The 10,617-nt window shown below is 45.7% G+C and overlaps 1 protein-coding gene across 4 annotated transcripts in view; it reads right to left on the reverse strand.

The window, feature by feature from the left end:
• Nucleotides 1-10,617, reverse strand: part of LOC112240515 (ERC protein 2) — a 422,535-nt gene that overhangs the window by 274,213 nt on the left and 137,705 nt on the right. The window lies entirely within an intron of this gene.

The following is a 10,617-nucleotide window of genomic DNA, read 5'->3' on the forward strand; positions in this document are numbered from 1 at the left end:
GTGAGAGGGCAGAGAGGTGAAGGTCAGGTTAGTGTTAGAGGGAGTGAGAGGGCAGAGAGAGATGAAGGTCAGGTTAGTGTTAGGGGGAGTGAGAGGGCAGAGAGGTGAATGTCAGGTTAGTGTTAGAGGGAGTGAGAGGGCAGAGAGGTGAAGGTCAGGTTAGTGTTAGAGAGAGTGAGAGGGAAGAGAGGTGAAGGTCAGGTTAGTGTTAGAGGGAGTGAGAGGGAAGAGAGGTGAATGGCAGGTTAGTGTTAGAGGGAGTGAGAGGGCAGAGAGGTGAAGGTCAGGTTAGTGTTAGAGAGAGAGAGAGAGGTGAGAGGGCAGGGAGGTGAATGTCAGGTTAGTGTTAGAGGGAGTCGAGAGGGCAGAGAGGTGAATGTCAGGTTAGTGTTAGAGAGAGTGAGAGGGCAGAGAGGTGAAGGTCAGGTTAGTGTTAGAGGGAGTGAGAGTGAGAGGGCAGAGAGGTGAAGGTCAAGTTAGTGTTAGAGGGAGTGAGAGGGCAGAGAGAGGTGAATGTCAGGTTAGTGTTAGAGGGGGTGAGAGGGCAGAGAGGTGAATGTCAGGTTAGTGTTAGAGGGAGTGAGAGGGCAGAGAGGTGAAGGCCAGGTTAGTGTTAGAGAGAGTGAGAGGGCAGAGGGCAGAGAGGTGAATGTCAGGTTAGTGTTAGAGGGGGTGAGAGGGCAGAGAGGTGAAGGCCAGGTTAGTGTTAGAGAGAGTGAGAGGGCAGAGAGGTGAATGGCAGGTTAGTGTTAGAGGGGGTGAGAGGGCAGAGAGGTGAAGGCCAGGTTAGTGTTAGAGAGAGTGAGAGGGCAGAGGGCAGAGAGGTGAATGTCAGGTTAGTGTTAGAGGGGGTGAGAGGGCAGAGAGGTGAAGGCCAGGTTAGTGTTAGAGAGAGTGAGAGGGCAGAGGGCAGAGAGGTGAAGGTCAGGTTAGTGTTAGAGGGAGTGAGAGGGCAGAGAGGTGAAGGCCAGGTTAGTGTTAGAGAGAGTGAGAGGGCAGAGGGCAGAGAGGTGAAGGTCAGGTTAGTGTTAGAGGGAGTGAGAGGGCAGAGAGGTGAAGGTCAGGTTAGTGTTAGAGGGAGTGAGAGGGCAGAGAGGTGAATGTCAGGTTAGTGTTAGAGGGGGTGAGAGGGCAGAGAGAGATGAAGGTCAGGTTAGTGTTAGAGGGGGTGAGAGGGCAGAGAGGTGAAGGCCAGGTTAGTGTTAGAGAGAGTGAGAGGGCAGAGGGCAGAGAGGTGAAGGTCAGGTTAGTGTTAGAGGGAGTGAGAGGGCAGAGAGGTGAAGGCCAGGTTAGTGTTAGAGAGAGTGAGAGGGCAGAGGGCAGAGAGGTGAAGGTCAGGTTAGTGTTAGAGGGAGTGAGAGGGCAGAGAGGTGAAGGTCAGGTTAGTGTTAGAGGGAGTGAGAGGGCAGAGAGGTGAATGTCAGGTTAGTGTTAGAGGGGGTGAGAGGGCAGAGAGAGATGAAGGTCAGGTTAGTGTTAGAGGGAGTGAGAGGGCAGAGAGGTGAAGGTCAGGTTAGTGTTAGAGAGAGTGAGAGGAAGAGGGTAGAGAGGTGAAGGTCAGGTTAGTGTTAGAGAGAGTGAGAGGGCAGAGAGGTGAATGTCAGGTTAGTGTTAGAGGGAGTGAGAGGGCAGAGAGGTGAAGGTCAGGTTAGTGTTAGAGGGAGTGAGAGGGCAGAGAGGTGAAGGTCAGGTTAGTGTTAGAGGGAGTGAGAGGGCAGAGAGAGGTGAAGGTCAGGTTAGTGTTAGTGGGAGTGAGAGGGCAGAGAGGTGAATGGCAGGTTAGTGTTAGAGGGAGTGAGAGGGCAGAGAGGTGAAGGTCAGGTTAGTGTTAGAGGGAGTGAGAGGGCAGAGAGGTGAAGGTCAGGTTAGTGTTAGAGGGAGTGAGAGGGCAGAGAGGTGAATGTCAGGTTAGTGTTAGTTTGGCCTTCATAAATACAGTACATGCCCTATGTCTGTTTTCATGAGGTCAGTGACTGGGAGACATAACATAATGAATGTTTACAAGACATACCAAAACAAGAGGCATACTTTGAAGTGAGGTGCACAGAAATAAAAGGACCACAATAAACTGGCCTGATCCAGCTGACTAATACATAAACTGGCCTGATCCAGCTGACTAATACATAAACTGGCCTGATCCAGCTGACTAATACATAAACTGGCCTGATCCAGCTGACTAATACATAAACTGGCCTGATCCAGCTGACTAATACATAAACTGGCCTGATCCAGCTGACTAATACATAAACTGGCCTGATCCAGCTGACTAATACATAAACTGGCCTGATCCAGCTGACTAATACGTGTTCCACCCGTGGCTTTTTTCTTCAATTTCCTGCTTTTAACTATCTCCACATCTCCATTTCCAGATGAGAGTGGGATGTGGCTTTGAGACACAGTGTGCTCAGAGATAATTAGAGATATGCCTGCAGAGATAATGATAGATGTTCTTAGAGGACTTTATAGAGGTGTAAACAGAGGAGCCATTTAGCTTTAAAAGCTTCCGCCTGATTCCTCATCCTCTCAGTTCACTGCTCTCTGTTGATAAGTTCTGCTGACTCACTGTTAGTAGTAGTGTACTACTCCATTCAGTTCAAGGGTCTCTCTGAATCTGTCTCAAACTGTGTTTCTGTGTTCTGCCTCTCTCCATCTCCTCTGTCTCCCTCCTCTCTATATCTCTCTCCCACCCTCCCTCTGTCCCTAAAGCATAACTGTAAATCCCCTCTACGCTGTTGAACAAACGTTGTCTGATGTCCATCCATCCTTATATCAACACAACCATGTAGCAGAGCAGATATATAAATGTACCCGAACTGCCCCCAGCAGCAGACCAGCAGGATACTGAACAGGACACTGAACACTCACAGCCATTATGCAGCTATGGCAAAGAGACGGAGGAGCATTACAATGACAAGGACAGGACAACCAGTTTATGGAGTTACAGCTAGTTTCTCTCATCCTTGGCCCTTACCATTGAATGCATTTGTTGCTAATTTCTACCATCAGGAGCTGTTTAAGTCATAGGGACATGTTTCTTTATATCACTAGGATCATTAGGAAAATGTGGGCCATTAACAGATTTGATCAATGATTCTCTTCCTCAGCAGGTTTTAGGGTTACACACAGACTGGAATTATTATCTAATGTACGTAAGAAACGAATCACAAGCAGGAGAACAGCCTAGGTCTAACATTCATACACCCTACAGCCACCACAGAGGAGAGATACTGTAGATAATGCCCAAGAGGGAGAGAGCTAGCATTCCAGTCATGGGTACATGGATAGATAATGCCCAAATCTCCAACAGCCATTTTACAAATGAATCCAATTAAATCATAGACTCTTGTGTTCTTATCCCCTGGAGTCAGAGACTGGTTTGAGAGCGGCCATCTTGGGTTAATCTTTGGAGGGAAAGTGGTGGGAAAGTGGGAAAGGCAGCAAGGGCCCCTGGTTAGATCTTGATAGGCTAATGGTTGTGATTATGCCACCCAGTCGAGAGCTCTGATAGGCCAATCCACGGAAGATGAGGCGATAGGAGAGCGAACGCTTTCAGGCATGTTGGGAAAGTTTCACGTCAACATGGCTAGCTTGGCCTGATGACCTACATCTGAGGATGGCTCTGTTCTGTCTGGGTCCTTCCCTCTGGGTCTTTCTCCACACTGGAGGGATGAGGGTAAAGGAGCTTTAAGTGGCTAAGATTGAGTCTGATGGTTGATGAGACATTTCTCAGCTCTGGTCCTTAAGGACACTGATCCCCACTGTCTAATGTGGTCCTTAAGGATACTGATCCCCACTGTCTAATGTGGTCCTTAAGGATACTGATCCCCACTGTCTAATGTGGTCCTTAAGGATACTGATCCACACTGTCTAATGTGGTCCTTAAGGACACTGATTCCCACTGTCTAATGTGGTCCTTAAGGATACTGATCCCCGCTGTCTAATGTGGTCCTTAAGGACACTGATTCCCCCTTAAGGATACTGTCCTTAAGGATACTGATCCCCGCTGTCTAATGTGGTCCTTAAGGACACTGATTCCCACTGTCTAATGTGGTCCTTAAGGACACTGATTCCCACTGTCTAATGTGGTCCTTAAGGACACTGATTCCCACTGTCTAATGTGGTCCTTAAGACACTGATTTTGACATTCTTGGAACTGGAGTTTCCACAGTTTCAGCTTCAGGCTACTGGAGTGGGTCGAGACTTTCAAGTTCCTCGGTTTCCACATCACTAAGAAATGAACATGATCCACACACACCCGCACAGTTGTGAAGAGGGCAAAGCAGAACCTCTTCCCCCTCAGGAGGCTGAAAAGATTAGGCATGGGCCCTCAGATCCTAAAATCCACAAGCCGCTACAGAGGGCACTGCATACCACCCAGTACATCATTGGGGCTGAGCTCCGTGCCACCCAGGACCTCAATACCAGGCGGAGTCAGAGGATGACCCAAAATTATTTCAAAGATTCCAGCCACCCAAGACAAAGACTGTTCTTTCTGCAACCGCACGGCAAGCGGTACTGGAGCACCAGTTCTGGATCCAACAGGACACTGAACAGCTTCTACCCCCCAGCCATGAGACTGAGAAACAAGACTGCTAAATAGCTAATCAAACGGCGACCCGCAATACCTGCATTGACCCTTTTTTGCACTAACTCTCTTGCACTGACTTTATGCAAACACTCACACATACAGTACCAGTCAAAAGTTTGGACACACCTTCTCATTCCAGGGTTTTTCTTTAATTGTACTATTTTCTACATTGTAGAATAATATTGAAGACATCAAAACTATGAAATAACACATATGTAGTCATATAGTCACCCAAAAATATTTTTTATATTTGAAATTCATCAAAGTAGTCACCCTTTGCCTTGATGACAGCTTTGCACACTCTTAGCATACTCTTAGCATTCTCTCAACCAGCTTCATTTAAATTAACAGGTGTGCCTTGTTAAAAGTTAATTTGTGCAATTTCTTTCCTTCTTAATGCATTTGATCCAATCAGTTGCGTTGTGACAAGGTAGGGTTGGTAGACAGAACATAGCCCTATTTGGTAAAAGACAACGTCCATACTATGGCAAGAACAGCTCAAATAAGCAAAGAGAAATGACTATCCACCATTACTTTAAGACATGAAGGTCGGCCTCCCGGGTGGCGCAGGGGTTAAGGGCGCTGTACTGCTGTGCCACCATAGATTCTGGGTTCGCGCCCAGAATCTGTCGTAACCGGCCACGACCGGGAGGTCCGTGGGGCGATGCACAATCGGCCTAGCGTTGTCTGGTTTAGGGAGGGTTTGGCCGGTAGGGATGTCCTTGTCACATCACGCACCAGCGACTCCTGTGGCGGGCCGGGCACAGTGCGTGCCAACCAAGGTTGCCAGGTGCACGGTGTTACCTCCGACATATTGGTGCCGCTGGCTTCCAGATTGGATGCACGCTGTGTTAAGAAGCAGTGCGGCTTGGTTGGGTTGTGTATCGAAGGACGCATGACTTTCAACCTTCGTCTCTCCCGAGCCCGTACGGGAGTTGTAGCGATGAGACAAGATCGTCTCATCTAAACAATTTGGATACCACGGAAAAGGGGTAAAATGCAACAAAAAAAAGACATGAAGGTCAGTTAATTCAGAAAACTTCAAGAATTTTGAAAGTTTCTTCAAGTGCAGTTGCAAAAACCATCAAGTGCTATGATGAAACTGGTTCTGATGAGGACCGCCACAGGAATGGAAGCATTACCTCTGCTGCTGAGGATAAGTTCATTAGAGTTAACTTCACTAGGGTAGGATTTGGAATTTTGGATGAAAAGCATGCCCAAATTAAACTGCCTGATACTCAGGCCCAGAAGATAGGATATGCATATAATGAGTAGATTTGGATTAAAAACACTCTAAAGTTTCCAAAACTGTTAAAATAATGTCTGTGGGTGTAACAGAACTGATATGGCAGGCGAAAACCTGAGGAAAATCCAACCAGGAAGTACTATTATTTTGAAAGGCTGTTTTTCCATTGAAAGCCTATCCACCATACAAAGACATAGGACCCAGTTCACAATCTCTATGGCTTCCTCTACATGTGGCCAGTCTTTAGGCATTGTTTCAGGCTTTTACTCTGAAAAATGAGGGAGATACAGCACTTTCAATCAGTGGCCAGTGGATTTCTAGACATCAGCAATGCACCTGATCGGGAACGCTCCTTTCTTGTTTCTCTTTTTCTATGACGAAGCTTTGTCCAATTGAAATATTATTGATTATTCATGACAAAAACAACCGGAGGTTTGATTTTAAACGTCGTTTGGCATGTTTCTACTAACTTTTATTGTACTTTTTAAAAACTTTTCGTCCGGACTTAGTGCAAGCGCCTTGAGCATTCAGATTACTGGACAAAACACGCAAACAAAAAGGAGGTTTTTGGTCATAAAGAGGGACATTATCGAACAAAACAAACATTTATTGTCTAACATGGAGACCTGGGAGTGCCACCAGATGAAAATCATCAAAGGTAAGTGATTAATTTTAATGATATTTCTGACTTTTGTGACACTCTCCTTGGCTGGAAAATGGCTGTATGGGTTTCTGTGGCTAGGTACTGACCTAACATAATCGCAAAGTGTGCTTTCGCCATAAAGCCTTTTTGAAATCTGACACAGCGGTTGCATTAAGGAGAAGTTCATCTTTATTCGTATGTTTAACACTTGTATCATTTATCAATATTTATGATGAGTATTTCTGTAATTTGATGTGGCTGTCTGAACTTTCACCGGAGGTTTGTTTGAGACAATGCATGTCTGAACATAACGCGCCAATGTAAACTGAGATTTTTTTATATAAATATGAACTTTATCGAACAAAACATACATGTATTGTGTAACATAATGTCCTATGAGTGCCATCTGATGAAGATCATCAAAGATTTGTGATTAATTTAATTGCTATTTCTAACTTGTGAGCCCTCTCCTTGGCTGGAAAAGGGCTGTATGGTTTTCTGTGACTAGGTGCTGACCTAACATAATCGCATGGTGTGCTTTCGCAGTAAAGCCTTTTTGAAATCGGGCACTGGTTGGATTTACAAGACGTTTATCTTTAAAATGGTGTATAATACTTGTATGTTTGATTATGGGATTTCTGTTGTTTTGAATTTTAGCGCCCTGCAATTTCACTGGCTGTTGTCGAGGTGGGACGCTAGAGTACCAGAGAGGATAACTGCACCTCAGATTGCAGCCCAAATAAATGCTTCACAGAGTTCAACTATCTCAACATCAACTTTTCAAAGGAGACTGCATGAATCAGTCCTTCATGGTCGAATTGCTGCAAAGAAACCACTACTAAAGGACACCAATAATAAGAAGAGACTTGCTTGGGCCAAGAAACACGAGCAATGGACAATAGACAGCTGGAAAACTGTCCTTTGGCCTGATGAGTCCAAATTGTAGATTTTTGGTTCCAACTGCCGTGTCTTTGAGACGCAGAGTAGATAAACGGATTATCTCTGCATGTGTATTTCCCACCGTGAAGCATGGAGGAGGAGGTTTGACGTGCCTTGCTGGTGACACTGTGTGATTTATTTAGAATTCAAGGCACGCTTAACCAGCATGGCTACAACAGCATTCTGCAGCGATACGCCATCCGATCTGATTTGTGCTTAGTGGGACTATCATTTGTTTTTCAACAGGACAATGACCCATAACTCACCTCCAGGCTGTGTAAAGGCTATTTGACCAAGAAGGAGAGTGATGGAGTGCTGCATCAGGTGACCTGGCCTCAACAATCACCTGACCTCAACCCAATTGAGATAGTTGTGGATGAGTTGGACAGCTGAATGAAGGAAAAGCAGCCAACAAGTGCTCAGCATATGTGGGAACTCCTTCAAGACTGTTGGAAAAGCATTCCTCATGAAGCTGGTTGAGAGAATGCCAAGAGTGTGCAAAGCTGTCATCAGGGCAAAGGGTGGCTACTTTGAAGAATCTCAAATATAAAATATATTTTGATTTGTTCTTCCACAACAATCTCGACAAACCATGTGTTATTTCATAGTTTTGATGTCTTCACTATTATTCTACAATGTAGAAAATAGGAAAAATAAAAACCCTTGAATGAGCAGGTGTGTCCAAACTTTTGACTGGTACTGTAATTACACTGACATCCCACACACCCACCCCACCCCCCACACACACACACACACACACACACACACACACACACACAAACGCTGCTGTAACAGCCTCCACTCTTCTGGGGAGGCTTTCCACTAGATGTTAGAGAAAAAATTGCTCAGACTTGCTTCCATTCAGCCTACAAGACCATTAGTGAGGTCAGGCACTGATGTTGGGCGATTAGGCCTGGCTCTCAGTCAGCGTTACAATTCGTCCCAATGTGGTTTGATAGGGTTGAGGTCAGGGCTCTGTGTAGGCCAGTCAAGTTCTTCAACACCAATCTCGACAAACCATTTCTGTATGGACCTCACATTGTGCACGGGGGCATTGTTATGCTGAAACAGGAAAGGGCTTTCCCCAAACTGTTGCCACAAAGATGAAAGCACAGAATCGTCTAGAATGTTATTGTATGCTGTAGCGTTAAGATTTCCCTTCACTGGAACTAAGGGGCCCAAACCATGATAAACAGCCCCAGACCATTATTCCTCCTCCACAAACTTTACAGTTGGCACTATGCATTGGGGCAGGTAGCGTTCTCCTGGCATCCACCAAACCCAGATTCGTCCATCGGACTGCCAGATGGTTTAGCATCAATCCAGAGAAAGTGTTTCCACTATTCCAGAGTCCAATGACAGCAAGCTTTACACCATTCCAGTCGTTGCTTAGCATTGCGCAGGGTGATCTTAGGCTTGTGTACAGTTGCTCGGCCATGGAAACCCAATTCATGAAGCTCCCGACGAACAGGTTTTGTGCTGACATTACTTCCAGAGGCAGTTTGGAACTAACATTTTACACGCTACGCGCTTCAGCACTCAGCGGTCACGTTCTGTGAGCTTGTGTGTCCTACCACTTCGCGGCTAAGCCGTTGTTTCTCCTAGACTCTTCCACTAAAACAATAACAGCACTTACAGTTGACCAGGGCAGCTCTAGCAGGGCAGAAATTTGACCAACTGACTTGTTGGAAAGGTGTCGTCCTATGACAGTGACACGTTGAAAGTCACTGAGCTCTTCAGTAATGCCATTATACTGCCAATGTTTGTCTTTGGAGATTGTATGACTGAATGCTCGATTTTATACATCTGTCAGCAACGGGTGTGGCTGAAATACCAGTTTGAAGGGGTGTCCACATATTTTTGTATATGTAGTGTAGCTACCTCAATTATCTCATGCACCTACCTGTACATTGACTCAGTCCTGGTATCTCTCTCTATATAGCCATGTTACTTTTACTTGTCATTGTTATTTGTTACTCACTGTGTCATTATTTATATTTTTTATCTTAACTCTGCATTGTTCTTTACGAAACAATTGTATTTAATGTTGACTGGACTGGGAGGAGATAAACAGGCTACAGGTGACAGGCTACACACACTGGACTGGGAGGAGATAAACAGGCTACAGGTTACAGGCTACACACACTGGACTGGGAGGAGATAAACAGGCTACAGGTTACAGGCTACACACACTGGACTGGGAGGAGATAAACAGGCTACAGGTGACAGGCTACACACACTGGACTGGGAGGAGATAAACAGGCTACAGGTGACAGGCTACACACACTGGACTGGGAGGAGATAAACAGGCTACAGGTGACAGGCTACACACACTGGACTGGGAGGAGATAAACAGGCTACAGGTTACAGGCTACACACACTGAACTGGGAGGAGATAAACAGGCCTCGAGAAAGAATGAAACCCAAGAATGATCGCTCTTATCTGCACAAGGGAGTAAACAAAATAAGCCAGAAACAAACAAAGTTTAGCCTGTGGTTGTGTTGAGGCTGAGAATGCACGCACGAGCCGCATGCACCCCCCCCCCCCCCACCCCTGCTCCCTGTCCCAGTGGGCAGCACATAGCCTTATTTCAGGGCAAATTGACCATATCGCTCTTAGATAAAGATTCCACTCTCCACTAGACTCAGTTTGCTTTGGCCAACCAGTGCACAATAACAACCACCCGACGAAACATTTAGCCTCGCCGCGCGGCCTTCCGTGAAATCACGAAGAAAAACGTTAAACACGACTGGACTTTCAACCTCCCGGATGAGAGCAAGTTGCCTTATTCTCCGATATGGGAAAGAATGGTGAGGAATTCTGCCGGAATTCTCCGACCCCAACGGTTAGCTACATGGATCGCTGTTTTGAAAGAAAGACCTTTTGTGGACAGGAAGGAGCAGGATTATTTATTTTATTTACTTATTTAACCTTTATTTAACTAGGCAAGTCAGTTAAGAACAAATTCTTATTTACAATGACGGCCTACCAAAAGGCAAAAGGCCTCCTGCAGGGACGGGGGCCGGTATAAAAATAAATAAATAATAATATATATAAATATGGGACAAAACACACATCACGACAAGAGAGACAACACAACACTACATAAAGAGAGACCTAAGACAACAACATAGCAAGGCAGAAACACATGACAACAACACAACATGACAACAACATGGTAGCAACACAAAACATGGTAG

The sequence above is a fragment of the Oncorhynchus tshawytscha genome, linkage group LG22, assembly GCF_018296145.1.
Source record: "Oncorhynchus tshawytscha isolate Ot180627B linkage group LG22, Otsh_v2.0, whole genome shotgun sequence".
NCBI classification, from domain to species: domain Eukaryota; kingdom Metazoa; phylum Chordata; class Actinopteri; order Salmoniformes; family Salmonidae; genus Oncorhynchus; species Oncorhynchus tshawytscha.